This window comes from Herpailurus yagouaroundi, unplaced genomic scaffold (assembly GCF_014898765.1).
Source record: "Herpailurus yagouaroundi ecotype Mexico unplaced genomic scaffold, PumYag 162, whole genome shotgun sequence".
Lineage (NCBI taxonomy): Eukaryota > Metazoa > Chordata > Mammalia > Carnivora > Felidae > Herpailurus > Herpailurus yagouaroundi.
Window position 1 is genome coordinate 73,759,260 of NW_024412403.1, and position 15,590 is coordinate 73,774,849.

The 15,590-nt window shown below is 49.1% G+C and overlaps 1 long non-coding RNA gene across 2 annotated transcripts in view; it reads right to left on the reverse strand.

Moving 5' to 3' along the window:
- Positions 1-14,993, reverse strand: part of LOC121036409 (uncharacterized) — a 123,158-nt gene extending 108,165 nt beyond the window's left edge. For both annotated transcript variants that reach the window (XR_005793336.1, XR_005793334.1), the window contains exon 1: positions 14,369-14,993. This is a non-coding gene — a long non-coding RNA (uncharacterized LOC121036409). The remainder of the gene's footprint in view (positions 1-14,368) is intronic.
- Positions 14,994-15,590: the final 597 nt, after the last annotated feature.

Here is a 15,590-nt window from a genome sequence, read left to right on the forward strand (position 1 = left end):
AAGAAGAAGAAGAAGAAGAAGAAGAAGAAGAAGAAGAAGAAGAAGAAAAAGAAAAAGAAGCAGCAAAAAATAAAAAGGATCAGAAGAAATGCATGTGCTGCCCAGTTTAGATGCTTCACTTCACTCCAGGTCCCTTGGCCACGAGGTAACGGAAACTAAGACTTGTCCTAAAATCTGGTGGAGGCCTATCACGAGGAGGCATGGCCAAGACAAGCCCGCAGGGAAGACAGAAGCAAAAGATCTTTTCTGGCTTCGGAAGATATTTATTAGTTCTCTGCATTACTTGTGAGCTCAAGATGGGGCTTTTAAAATTATTGTTGAGGGGCACCTGGGTGGCTCAGTCAGTTAAGCGTCCGAGTTCAGCTCAGGTCATGATCTTGTGGTTCATGAGTTCGAGCCCTGCAAGGGGCTCTGCGCTGACCGCTCAGAGCCTGGAGCCTGCTTCAGATTCTGTCTCTGTCTCTGTCTCTGTCTCTCTGCCCCTCCCCCGCTCATGAGCGCGTGTGCGCGTGCGCGCTCTCTCTCTCTTTCTCTCTCTCTCTCAAAAATAAGCATTAAAAATAATAAAATTATTGTTGAGTTAATTAAAGCCATATTACTAGGCCAACGAATGAATGGGCACAATTTCTCCTGCAGTTTAAGGAAGCACTGATTCTTCCATTGAACCTATTCATTGACAATTCATCTATTTACCAAAACTTAACCAAAATGCCATCTATCTTTCTTTAGCCAAAACCACCATCCCCAAGTTTCTTTGACCCTGCGTTGTTGGAGCTATTTCTCAGATATTTCTCAGATATGCTGGCCTTCTCGATCAAGGGATGGAGACATCGGGAGATCACAATCCTCGCTGGGCTGTCAAACTAGAATGCCACAAAGAAAGCCATTGCCTAAATGCATTCGATGGCTCCCCATCTTGTGGAACCCACATTCCTTAGCCTGGCTGAAGATCTCTCCAGTCTGGTGGACATCCTGGCGGATGTCAGTTCTACTAGCAGAAGCCCATGCTGGGGAGAGGAGACAGACCTCAATTCTTATCTGCCTCTGCTCCTCATAGCAAATGAGTGTATCCCTTTTGCTCTCTGTGCCTCAGTTTCCCTACTCATCTGATAAGGAGGTTGAACTAGTCCAGCTGTGAAGCTCCACTCATTTTCTGGGGACTAACCCTGGGATAAGAGGGAAGCTGAGAGGACACAGAAGCTCTGCTTTGAGCAGGTTGGTACATTCTTGGTAACATTTCTTTTGGTGAAGGATTCTACTGCTTAAAAAAATGCTTGGAAAACACCGGCCTCCATGTGATCTCGAAGCTGCCCCAACAACTTTCCTGCCCACCTGCCCTCCCGGCTTCAGTGATTTTACCCAAGATCCCCATCCCAACGTGCAATGCTTGGGCTCACTGGACAGTGCAGAAGGTGACACCACTAACATGGTCCTGAGGTTGAGGGTGGCTTAGAAGAGAGTCACTCCCAACTCTGGGCCCTCTCCACCCCCAAAGTGGGGGCAGTGCAAAGACAGAGACGAGGTAGATTCCAGGGCAGGCAGAAAGTGGAGCAAGACTGAGACCACACAGACAACCCAGACTGGCTCAGCTCCCTCTCTTGGTATCTTCCCACTCCCTATGCCCACTCCCCTCCCCCAGCCTTAGGTGAGGCTGCTGCTGCCCTATTAACAGAATCTGCCGCTGTACTACATTTCCTCAGGGACTTGCTCCGTTGCTCCGGCTCCCTCTCTTCCTCTCCATTCTGAGCCTACCTCTTCCTCCTCTGAAGAGACCAACCCTGCCTCTAATTCGTCTCTGCCCCTGAGAGTGGGTGAGCTTGAGCAAGGTCCCTTCTGCTCTTGGGACCTCAGAAACTGAGATCCTGCCTCATTAGATTTTTCCAGAATTCTGGAATTCCAGAATATCTTGGCATAGATGCCTTGCTAGGCTCATCCTGCCTGTGTCCTGGGGGCGCCCCAGGCACCTCACTCTTGGCTCTCAGGCTCCAGCCCCGAGTCCTGCACTGCCACAGACATTAGCCTAAGTTGATGCCCCAGGCATAGTCCTAGCAAGGGAGTTGGCAGGAAGCAGGCTTGGTCTTCTGATGTCATTCACATCACAGACCAGGGGACTCTGCCTGGGCCCTGCTGTGGAAGAGTGGATGCCGTGGGGTCTGGTATCAGAGACACTATGTGGGCAATTGAGAGCCAGCCTGACCTGCTGAGGGCACCAATTTGAGAGGGCAGTGCTGAGAGGGGGACGAGCGGCTCTCCCAGTGGCTAGCATGCCTCAAGGGAGACGCCTATAGGGAGGCTGAGCTCTGCCCCTTCTACCTGTGTGACCTCGAACAAGTCCTCTTTCCTTCCTCCCTTCTTCCCTCCCTTTCTCGTTTTCACAAACATTTACTGAGCATTCTCTAACGACCAAGCCCTCTGCTAGGCTTTGAGGCTTCAAAAACATAGTCTTGACCCTAGAGAACCTCATAATCTGTGGAAACAGAAATGTAAACCAATTAACTAATATTTTCCTCCCGGGGGCTCAGTTTCCTTATCTGTAAATGAAGGAGTTCTGGCCCCAATACCCAGTGATCCTCTCAGTTCAAACACTGCTCTGTGAGGCTCTCATCACATGAGAACATCTGCTCCTACCAGTTTGGTGAAGTTGCGGGCCAGTCAGCAGGTAATCCACAGGGAAGAGTTAGTGATAACTGATAACTTGAATTGCACTGAGGGCAGAATCTACACTGTGGCTCGTTGCGGCCGACAGTCTGCTGTGGCCTGGTTCTTGCTCTCCCAACTTCCGTTCTCTCAGCTACTTCAGCCAGCAAAGCCACCCGGAAACTGTCAGAGATTATTTCCAGCGTGTCCAGGGGATCCGAGAGGGAGCAGATGAAAGACAGACTAGACTGCTGGTGTCTGAGCCACAGTACCAAACTCAAGCTCTTTCTGATTGTTGGTCCAGATCACCTGCAGGCCCACCAGGTCCATCCACCTCCTTCCTTTCCTTGGCTCAGAATACAAAATACATGTGTGGGTAAGAAGCTGTGAGATGGAAATTGTCCCACAGATGTGTAGGACCCCGCATTAGGTCGCCTAGGGTAGTGCCTCACTAATGTCTTTCCAGTGGGTGGCAAATCTCAGATGTTAGTTGGAGAGATCCTTCCTTTCACATCCACATCTTCCTCTCTCACACACATGCCCTATGCACCAACCATCCTTCCTCTTCTCTGTTTCTCAAGCTGAAGCCCAGCAAAGAGAAAAGAAGATACCCAGGTTATTGGACACACCCCAGATGTCCTCCCAATCCAGTAGAGGGCCTTCAACTTGGAGTAAGAATCAGTGCAATAACCACCTCCTCTGGGAAACCAGCATCTTCTTGCCAATTCTGTATTTATGCATCAGTCTTGGTCACTTGTCTTTTCTCTTTTTCCTACACTTGTCTCTTCTTGATACCTTCTAGAATTTTGGTTTCAAGGTCCTTGCCTTATATTTGCAACATCTACAGAGAAAGTGCCAGATATTGCACTAGCCAGTCCCAGCTCCCATGAGCCAATTCCCTGGCCAAGGAGGGCACACCTTTCAGGTGCACAGAAACACAGGGGCTGACAGAGCACTTTTCCTTACGCTGTTCAACTGGAGTGTCAGGCCAGAGACAGAGACGTGACGAGGCAAACTTAAGAGGTTGTTGTGGAGCCACTGAAAGTCTCGTGATGAAAAATGGATCTAGAGACTTCCATCTCTAAATATGCGGTGTGGCTGCCGCCCGTTCTGTCCAAGGGGGAGCCATTCTAGCTTCTTCCCTGGGAGCCTCCAGAGATGAGAGGGCACATGGAAGCCCGTGGGAAAGACTTGTGTACCCTGCACACCAGCTGAATATCAGCCCTGGACACAAGGAGTCAAGGAAGCCTCCACCTGGCACTTCTGGGGTGTCACTATGGCCTCTGGCAGGCTGATGTCAACGCATCCAGCTTGAACAACAGAATATCTCAGGATTATATTTGTCTGGCTTTACTTTTAGCTTTGGAAGTAACTCTCATCCTCAACCACACTATGGTTTTGCAGGACAGCTTCCGATTAGGCGTAGGATCGTATCTTACAGTTTCATCCTGAAACTACTGGATGAACACCGAGGCTGATAACGAAGGTTGTGCTGACACACACTGAGAAGCTGCGTGGGTCACCACTGCTGTGAGCATGACTCACAGAGGAGGCCCAAGCCTGCCCAGGAGGCAGGAAGGGTAGCATTTAGGGACTGATGGGCCCTGGGCCCTGGCAGACAGAAGCAGATGGACTGAGGTCCACAGGGACATTGTGCCATTCTGTGGGGGGGGAACCTGGACAGTGCCAAAGGCAGACAAAACTGCCTGAGGAGTGCTGTTTCCTCACCTGGTGGGCTTGCGAATTCTTTGCTTCTGCCATTTTCTTAAGAGAACCCTCTTCTGAATTGTCTGCGGATTTAGTGAGGCTCTAGCCAAGCTTTCTTTTAAAAATAGGATGCATTACACAGTTATTGAATTATCAGGCTTTTGTCAACATCAACATCATCATTGTCAAAATCTGAGCCAGGTGTTCGGCTGAGCAAATCCTCGCACAATGTGATTTCCATGAATAAACACGCATCCTTCTCATCTTTGGGAATTTAGCTAAGAAGCCAAAAAAAAAAAAAAACCCACCAAAACTGGTGTGGATGAAAACGTAAAAAGACACGCAGACGTACACCATGTGCACAAGATCTGAGAACAGAACATCGTGAAGGAATAAAAGGTGAGGCTGCCCGACCCTCAGTCATACCAGAATCTACCTGACAGCATGTCGACGGCTGTCAGTTTGGGCTGGTGGACAGAGAAGAGTAGAGATGAAGGGTCATTTCAAATTTCTGAGTCAAAATGGCTCGGAGCCCCTGAGGACAGAGTTCACATCTTGTTTATGGATGAGTCCTCACTATCCAACATGGGGCCCAGCACTTTGGCTGTACTTTGATTATAAGAGCTATTATTTTATTGTGGTTATCATCTCTGTTATGAATGTCCGTGCATCACCTACTAACTATCCCACCAGATGCAGCTGTCATAATGAGGGTTGACGCTCACAGACATCTTCAACTTGTTTAATTTTGTGGGAAGTATGCCATAGCACTGTTCTGGAAGCTCTTTTCCCCAGAATTCCATAAGGTGGATCCACTATTTATGAACCCACTTATTAAGAGATAACAATTGCCAGTGCAATTAAATAGATGCCATGGGAAAATAAAATTTAGTGTTCTGGTCAAGTAATTAAATATGTGTGCACGGCAGAATGGGTTTTATGTCCCTCTAACCCTTAGTCCATTCAAGCTGCTATAACAAAATACCACAGACCGGATGGCTTATAAGCTGTAGAAATTTATTACTCACATTCCAGAGGCTCGAAATCCAAGAGCAGGGTGCTAACATGGTCTGGTGATCCATACATGGTAGAAGGGGTGAGGGATCTCTCCTATGAGAGTGCTACTCCCATTCATGAAGGCTCCACCCTCAGGATCTAATCAGGTGCCAAAGCTCCACCTACCAATACATACCCTTTGGGGGTTAGGATTTCAACATGTGAATTTAAAAAGAAAAAGAAAAAAAAAAAAGAAAAAAAGGGGTGCCTGGGTGACTCAGTCAGTTACATGTCCAACTTTGGCTCAGGTCATGATCTCATGGTTCCTGGGTTCGAGCTCCACAACGGGCTCTGTGCTGACAGCTCAGAGCCTGGAACCTGCTTCAGATTCTGTGTCTCCCTCTCCCTCTGCCCCTCCCCCACTCTCTCTCTCTCTCTCTCTCTCTCTCTCTCTCTCTCTCTCTCAAAAATAAATAAATATTAAAAAAAAATTTTTTTAAAGGATTTCAACATCTGAATTTGGGGTGGGGGGACACAAACATTCAGACCATGACAAAACCTCAACCGCCTTCTTGCCTTGTCCTGGGGCCTGACAAAGCAAAGCTAGGCCAACTACAGAGCAGAGATTCCAGAAGCACATCACTACACAGGGGATACACCAATAAGGCCAGCTTGGCCAAGAGCAAGCTTAGCTTACCTTACAGAACCCATGGCCTGTTTCTGCTGCCAGCCTCTGCCCTGGTCCCAGCCCAAGCAGAACAGAACCCAAGGCAGCCGAATGCCTGCCCCGTGTTAGATGCTGAGGATGCAGACAGCACCTGGGAGAGCAGTGGGGTAAGTAAGAAGGAGCAGGATTTGAGGAAGGGGTGCTGAAAGGAGAGGGGTCAGATAGAAGGGACTCCCCAGCCTACCTCAGCCTCGCTCAAAGCACCAAGGGCTGAGGGGGCCCACGGATTACCCCACCGGAGTAAAAGAGCTACTTCTGACCCCCAACCTCCCTGTCTTTGACTAGTTTAGAATATACAACTCACACTTAAAGGGCTGTTTTGTACATTCTTTGGACTCTATGATATAGATAGCCTAAGAATAAAACTATAAAAGTGAAAACTGCTCTTCCCTTCCACTCTTCAGGGAAAAGCTCTGGATTTGTTTTATATGCATTTTTCCCCCAACTGTCACAAAATAAAAGGAATCATATTGTCATCAGTTTTCTAAAGCTAGTACCCAACTTCCACTACTTTTCCTGTGTCTGAAGGGGACCAGCCAGTCACAGGGACCTCACCATACAAGCAGGGTGGAACTTTCTAAGTGGACATTTATGAAGCCCTGGGTATTGGTCGGGCAGGGCAGGTCAGAGAAATGCAAAGCATCCCAGGCATCAGCCCAGAAGTTACTCCTACCCTCTCCTCTGTCCACAGAACAGCACCCATGGGACTCAGCCTTCTCTACACGGAGCTAAAGGCACCGAGACCTCTCATGGAGATTTACCCTGTTGGCCCATGTGGAAAGAGGGGAAGAGGCCCAGGTCTGAGGGAATGCCTAATGAGTCATCATGCAGAAGGAAAAGGCAGAATTCAAACACCTGCCTCTGCTGGAAAGGTCCAAAGAAAAGGTGTTTCCAGACCTGTGAGTTAGGTGGCCAAGCAAGCAAGAGGAGGGCCCATGCCAACGAAGAGAAAATTCCTGGAAGTTCTGCTTCCAGAACCCTGGGGCAGACTCCCTGGGCTGGGGTTGCCATCCCCTTAGCATAGCAGCCAGACCTGCCACCCTCAGTGGAGGCAAGATGAGAAGGAGGGATAAGAATGGAGACACAAGATGAAAATAGGTTTGGTCGGGGGTGGGGAGCTGTTCTAGCCTAAGAAGAGGAAACACAGGTGAAAAGACACATATACCCTGGAGGACAGCCCAACAAATTCCAAGAGGAGGGATGGGGGTGGGGCAAGCTTAGGACAACAGGCCTTCTGCAAATGTGAAAAGGAGCGGGGATAGGGCCTCTAGGTGACCTCTACTTAGCTAGTGAATTGCGCTCCACAAAGCGTGGTCACAACCAACATGTCCCAGAAGGACGACAGGCTGGCAAGCAGTATCAGCGTCACATCCCACCTGTTCCGCGTATCAGAAAACCAAGCTAGGCATCAGCTGTTGCATACAGCACTGCTCCTCCACACAAGGCCAGAAGACCCCTGGCAGCACACGAGGTGACTGAGGGCCACGGGGGGAGCATACTCACCTCAACGGGCACGCATTTGCTGTAATGTGCCTTTAAAAATAAAACTGAAACCACCAAACCTGTGGTTTCAAGGATACTGTTGCTTAGGAGGATGCTATGTTTCAAAAGTGAGGTTATTTAAAGTTCATTTAAGTGAAGTAGCAAATAAATAATATTACATAGGGTACTCGGTTTTGATTTTTTTTTTAAAAAGCAAAGGTGGGAAACCAAGCCCCGATGATGAGGATGATGGTGACCAGGACAGCCACCCATTTTATAACACTCACTGTGTACCAAAAGCCTATAGATACAGTAAGTCACTATTCTCATGAAGGCTCCATGGGGTTGGCAGTTATGGTTTATTTATTTATTTTGAGAGAAAGAGCAAGCACGGGCGCATGCGCACGCAAAAGGGGATGGGGCAGGGGTGGTGGGAGAGAGGATCTGAAGCAGGCTCTGGGCTGACAGCAGAGAACCCGACGTGGGGCTCAAACTGAGGAACCATGAGATCGTGACCTGAGCCAAAGTCAGTCGCTTAACCAACTGAGCCGCCCAGGTGCCCCCAGTTTTCACGGTTTTACACAGGGGCCTGGGAGAGACCCTAAAAGGCACAGGGTATAGGACTGCCTCCAGGTGCTCAGACCCACAGGGGCGCTGGTCAGCACAAAGCGCCTGGCTGGGGCCCGGGACAGGGGGTTTGGGACAGCTTGCTGGGGTGGGGAGGGGCTCCATGTGTCCTCCCAGCTTCTGATGCAGAACTATAGGAGATTGAATTTCACAGCAGCCTTACATCCTGATGCAAATGAGGACAAGCCAGTGACAATCCACAGCGAGGTGATTTCATTGCCAGCTCCAGAGCTGCCTGTTTTTTGCATCGGGCAGTGATTATGTTGCACAGTTGATGTGAGGGCCTCAGGCAAAATCCCTGCTAACTCAACTGCAGGTTGGCCTTCCTGCCTGCCTGTTAAACTCTTCCAGATGATTCTGGCTGGATTTGCAAGGCTTTACCAGACAGGTTGTCTCTGCGTTAGAGGAGGGGAGGGACATCTGCAAAATGCCTGGAGAGAGGAAAAGAGAGCTCTGAGTTCAAAGGCTTGCAGAACCAGCGGGGATGGGGAGAGAAAAGCAGCCGCTAATGGGTCCTAGGAATCCCTCAGCTGAGAGCACAACAGTTGTGCTTTTCACACGGTGGTTAAAAGTCTTCCAGTACATCCTCTAGTCAGCAGTTTAAGAGCAAGAGCTTTGAGATCTCAGATTCATCTGTCATTAGCCAGATGGCCTCGACTCTGGCCATTTAACCTTGATGGGCCTCAGTTTCTCCATCTGCAGGGTGGGAATAAAAAAAAAGTGCTTCTCCCAGAGGGTACCGTGAAGATTAAATGAGATCTTCTTAGCACACTATAGGACATGTGTTAAGTGCTCAATCATAGTAGTTGTTACTATCATTCTCCAGGATGGGGTGAAGGCTTACCGCCTCTCTGAGCAGACTTAGCTCAGATTTTAAGTCTGGGCTGGTCTACCACAGCGAAGGAAAATTTTAGAAACTCTTGTTTTCATATAGATAATGCCCCAAGATGATGATGATGGTGATGATGATGATGATAAAAAAAGGCACACGGGTAAGCGCACAGATTTAGTGGAACATGTCGGCCAAAGTTAAGAAACCAAAATGGCTAGGAAAGGGACTCAAAGTTGAATTTATGATCTCTCCCTCAAAACCTACTCCTCCTGTGGTATTCCCTACCTCAGTAAATACACCTCTAATTGTTGGGGCTTTGGGGTAGAGTGGCTCCATTTCCAGGTCAGAACCATGGTTTGGGGCTGGTTGAACTGGTTATGCCACCCTAAACTGAACGTGCTTCCCAGACTTCAGGCTTCTACCACCAGGGCAGAGCCGGCCCCACTAAGCTCACTGCATGGCTTGGAGAACAAACTGGATTATACCTGTCTGTGGCAAGCAGAGGGGACTAGAAAACCCAGAAGGTGCTGAGTCATACTAGCCCAGCGACTGGGACAGAGCCCAGGAGTGTTACTCTAATAAGCATCCCTCCTTTTGGAAATGTGAGGAGTGGGGAACAAGTGTTCCCCCGACACCATCTACCTGGTTGCATTAGTCACAAACCTTGGAGTCATCTTAGGCATATGATCTCCCTCTCACACACACCCCTAATCCATATCCTGCTTATCACCAAGGACTGTCAATTCACTTCCTAAATATGTCCTGAATCTGTTCTCTGCTCCATTCTACAGCCACCACTCGGTAGACCAAGACACGATTATTTCCCACCTGAGTCCTCACAGGCCCCCTCATCCACTTTTATCGTCTCCAGTCTGTTCTCCACTCTGTAGGCCCCAACTCCTCCTTACATTTTTAAAAAACTGTTCCTTGTTGCCCTTTGGTAAAAACTAAAATCCATAACATGGGTCCAATGTTTTGTTGGTCTGGTCCATGCCTACTTCCCCAGCCTCAAGGCAGCTTGACTCTCCCTCTAGCACCAGGCGCTCCAACCACCCTGCTTCCTTTGACTTCTGGGAGGAGATAACACTTCATTCTGCCTCAGCATCCTTGCCCATACTGTTCCATCAACCTACAATGCCCTTCCTTCCTCCTTTCCTCCCTTCCTTCCTTTCCCTTCCCCTGGCTAACTCTTGTTCATCCTTTACAATTTAACTCAAATGTCACCTTTCCAGGGAAGCATCCCAGACCAGATCAGCTCTCCCTACTAACACATTCAAGGTTTTGGTGAGCTTTCCCTCCCTAGTATTTACCACAGTCGGTAACAAGATATTGTATGATTCTTTGACTGTATGTATGTACAAATACAGTATATATGTATATATGTATATGCAGTGTCCTGTCCTATAAGCTCCATGCAAAGAGATGACCCTATCCTTCAGCACCCAACACAGTTGCTGACAATAGTAGTTACCTAGTCAACACTAATGATGGACTGGGTGAAGGAGAAAAGTGATTGGAGAAAAGGGTATGATCCTAGTAGATGGTTTTGGAGATCTAATGCCCTTCTTCCGGGAAAGTGGGGCAGACCAAAGAGACATGGCATAGGGTGTTCATGCATGAGTGTTTGGGTAGAGAGACAAGGGTTGATCTGGAATCAGAGGTCAGAAGCTAGCAGCTCCACTGGTTGAGCATAAAAAACATGATTATAGCACTGTGAAGAATAAATAGGGTACAGCAAAGGAGACGATCCCTTCTCAGAAGGGATGCACATAGGATTTGAAACTTGGCTAGAAGAAGAGGAAATGCAATTATTGGTACCAGCCACAGGAGACATCACCAACATTTTTCTGGGTGTACAATCTTTCAGGGTGCTGCATCTACGCATGAGTAGAGAATTTGTCATTTTGTGGGTACACTATCTAAAACCCCTCTTTAGTTTTGGAGAATTCCCCATGGGATAAGCCTTTATGGGAGGTAGCCAGCTTTGTTTCTACCTGTTTTTCAAGTCTGGCTCTCTAGCCTTCCTGGCGAATCTCAATGCTTCCCACTATCCCTGAATAAACTCCCTTTCAGCTTAAGTCAGTCGGAATTAGTTTCTGTTGTTTTCAGCCAAGAACCATAACTGGTACAGTCGGGGGCCAGCAGGGCAGTGACATCTGGCTTCTCCATGTAACCACGCGCGTGGATGCCAAGCACGCAGACAAGTGGACAGGACTGCTTTGGCAGCCTGGAAGTTATGGGCTCCTCAGAACTGGGGAGGGAAGGTGGCCATCTTGAGCCAGCAGGGCCTTTGGATGGAATCAGAATTCCTGCAGATCTGTGGGTGAAGGCCACATCACAGAAATCATCCTATTGTTGGGATATGCCCACAGGGTTGGTCACCTAATACACCCCAGACTGGCAGCCTGGGAAACTCCGACAGGTGGAGAGGCCCAGAGAACCCACAGTTGGCTCATGGCCCCGTGGGAAAGTCCTGGCCCTCCTGGGCCTTCTCGTATTCATTGTACTTTTCCTGAAGAGTTTGTACTCTGGTAATCTGTTCAAGATATTTTCCACTTCTCGGATCCTGAACCCACTATAAAGAATAAAATATGGGAGAAAATAAACGGAGAGTCAGAGTGCACTTAGCACACTTCCTGATGCCTCAAATAATAGGATGTCAGAGCAGGAAAGGCCCTTGGGACCATCCAGTCTTGTGGTCTCAGACGTCAGTGGGCTTCACAATTACCCAGGGAACTAGTTAGCAGTGTGGGTTCTCGCAGATTTCTCCATTCTCATAGCTGGTACACTAGGTCTAGGGTGAAACCCCAAGATTTGGGTTTTGTACAAACTTTCCCAGGTAATCCTAATATAAGTTTGAGAATAGTGATTCTAGTCCTTCATCCCATCTTACAGGGGAAAAAACGGACTGAAAAAGAAAACTCCCCCAAAGGGTCAGCTGTTGACTGGACACCAAGCCCAGGCCTCCTAACTCCCACTACCCTGGGCTGGTGTGGACTAGGACAGGGCATGGAAAGTGCTTCTTTCCAAAGTCAGTTATGTGATTTTTGTCCCCTAACAAGGCTCCTCCTCTTCTGGTTGTAAAAGGTGCAGCGTGTCATGGGAAATGCCAGAAATAAAGATGGATCTGTTCTAGCCTCTGCCAGAGAGGCTGTTGTGGTCTTAACCGAGTAGGAAGCCCTGGAGGCAAAGCCAGGAATTGCCACCACAAGGCCCTCAGCTTGACACAGCAGCAGCCCAAGTTCTAGTTCTGGGTCCTCCAATGTCATGCATGAGCTTAGACAAGTCGCTCCCTGAGTCTCTGTTTTATCCAGTTCATAAAATGGGGATAAATGTGCTATCTGCTGTCTACCCTGCCTGCCTCCCTGGCCTCTGGTGTGAATGTGCTTTGTAAACTCCCACGTACTGCTCAAGCAGGAGGGATTACAGACACTGGAGATGTGACTAGAATCCTGATTCCTACTCAGGGTCCCTTGAGGACGTGCCGGGCTCGTCTTAGAAACAGCAGAGGAAGCTAAGAACCTGCCAGCGATGCTCAAGGGAGATTCTCAGAGCCTGTGGGCTGGCTGGCAAAGAGATCCCTTCCTCTCACACAGTGCTCCCATGTCAGGCAACCTGCATGGACGAGAACCTCGCTCACTGCCAGGTGCAGGTGTGGGGGGGGGGGGGAACAAAGGGATGGTGAAATCACTGCTTCGGGGTCTTCCCTGCCTCTGGTCTGGCTCTGCTGGGAACTTCTGTCCATCTTTCAAAGTGCCCTGGCTCAGGACCCCTAGGAAGTGTTCGGAGAAGCCCAGGGGACCAAGAGAAGTCACACCCCACCCTTCCATGCCACGGCCTGTTACAGCAGGTTCAAGGGGGTGGATTCGCTCAGATTGTATCTTTCCATATTGCCACATCACACCTCTCAGAACCATTTCCCCAGCTGGCAGGAGTCCTGGCTTACCTGAAGTTATCAGGACACCAGGATTCTTCCACCATTCTGCCAAAAATTTGCTTTGTCACCCTGCTCAATCCCCTCATCTCTATGGCCATTTTCTCATCTGTAAAATGGGGAAACAATTCCTGTCCCTCCCTCCATTACAGGTTTGCTGTGTCAAGTGACAGCAGGGTGTGGGAGAGCTTTGTCGTCATTACCTGGTAGGACAAGACAGAGGCCTGGAAAGGGAAGGAGGAGAGGCAGGCACAGAGATGAACTGCAACTCCAGGAGGCAGGTGAGCTCTGCACAAGGACTGAATTCTTGCCTCTACTTGGGGCCTCCCTGGGACAGCAAGTCCTTTGCTGTAAGATGCTCCCCATCCCTTTCTCTCATGTCAATATTTATAGTGCATTTACCCAAAATACCACAATTACTTGACCCTCAGAGTGCATTTTCACATTGGTAATACTAAGAAGCCCCCATCCAACAGCCCCAGCTCATGAAAACTGGCACAGCTCCATTTTACAAGTGAGTCCAACTTAGTACACACACACACACACACACACACACACACACACACACACACAAACACACACACACACGGCTGGCCAGCTGGCAGTTCACTAGGCTTTTTTGTCCTTCATTCCCCAGTAAGAAATTTCTATTGCATGACTATCAAATGTAAGGCATTCACTAGCACATGCCAGACTCAGGGGCCTCGCTGTGATCAAGCCTAAGAAAAGCCTTCAGTCAGAAACCCAAGCAGACAACTGCTTGATGCAGGTGTAAGGTCATCTAGTCCGGGAGTTTTCAAACTTTTTTTTCTTATTTATTTATTTATTTATAATTCACATCCAAGTTAGCATATAGTGCAATAATGATTTCAGGAGTAGATTCCAGTGACTCATCCCCTATGTCTAAAACCCAGTGCTCACCCCTACAAGTATCTTCCTCAACGCCCCTTACCCATTTAGCCCATTCCCACACCCACAACCCCTCCAGCAACCCTCAGTTTGTTCTCTGTATTTAAGAGTCTCTTATGTTTTGTCCCCCTCCCTGTTTTCATATTATTTTTGCTTCCCTTCCCTTATGTTCATCTGTTTTTTTAAAGCAGTGCACTTTCTTCATAAGATCTTAAAGCAAACCCCTTATCAGCTAATTCTGAGGAATCGCTGAAACTCGAAGCACCACTGATTTATGGTGCAGATGTGGAAAATGAAGCTCAAAGAGGGTGAGGAATGTGACCAATGCCACACGACAAACTAGTGGGGAAACCAAATTAAAAAACTGTTCTTGAGCCCACAACGACAGGTACAAGGCGGGACCCAAAAACCAAAGGCACAAGCAAGGGTTTGTAGAGCTTACAGCTCAACGTAAGGGCAGGCACAACACCAAAGCACTTGAGTTAGGCTAGCCTCCGGAAACCGAGGGAAAGCCTACCTTCATACAGAAAGTTCCCGCTCAGGTTCTCACTGGGGTCCAATATGAAAAGGGAAGGGGGGAGCCTCGTCCTGATTGGTTGGAGGAACCTTATTCTGATTGGCTCAAAGGGCCGCATCCTGATTGGTTGGAAGGTCTCGTCCTTATTGGTCAATATTGGCAGACAACTCAGGCAGCTCATTGGTGCTTTTTGGAGCTGGAGTCCTCTGGTTCTGCTCTGTAAGGCTCGCAGTTTAACAAGAACAGCCAACAGAAAGTGCTCTAGATGCACAATGTTTTTCACTTGGCGCTTGGTCCCATGGTCCCTAACTGTCTCAAAACCACCTTTCAGTGCAGGTCTCTAACCCTCAGCACAGATGTCTCCAGCTCAGTGTGACATCAGAGAGAAACGAAGTTTCCTTCATTCCTAGGCCATTTACACAGCCTAAGAAAAGAGGCTCACAAAGGGGGTGACTAGTGAATGGAGGAGGGGGATGTGCTGACATAGTTATAATAAACAAATCTGGCTGGGAAGTAAGGGACTCACCATCTCCTTTGAAAACAAGAATGTTTGGCAGGACGTTTCTGAGGCACTGAGCCCCTTGCTGAAATAAAGCAGAAGCAGGCCTGGCAAGAACAGACAAATGGAAATTCCTTCCAGCTGCCTTAGCTCTGCCTTCTCCATGGTTCCCTGGATCACTGGCAGCCAGGCTTTGCCAGTGGCCAGCATGAGACCGACCCACCTGCAGAAGGGCCCCTGGTGTCTCCCACCAATAGTCCAGAGGGCATTTGCATGAGCCATGGGCCAGAGAGTGACTTCTGTGGACCTTTGGGGTTGGCTTCCTGCCAAGGGGAGCTGACAGCCTGGGGGCGGGGAGTGGGCAGAGTCAGACACACAAACCACCCCACCGTGTGAATATGGCATAGGGACTCGATGGAGCTACATTCCACACAGGGGAGGCGAGGACCGACAGGGACTGAAGGCCAAGACCACGGCTCTGTCGCTGAGATTGGTGAGCCTTGACCCAAGTCCCACCGTCTCTGTACAGAGCTGGGCCCGGGGCGGCCTGTGATTTGTCAGACTCCCAGCCGCCCAGCTGCTCAGCTCTGAGGCGGGGAGGCTCGCGATTGCGAAGCGTCAGAATGGGACGCGTGGAGCCGGTCGGGCGGCGGGACCCGCGGGCCATTTGGCCTCGGGCGCGCAGCCACGTCCCAAGTGCGGCTGAGTGACGTGAGTGGCGCT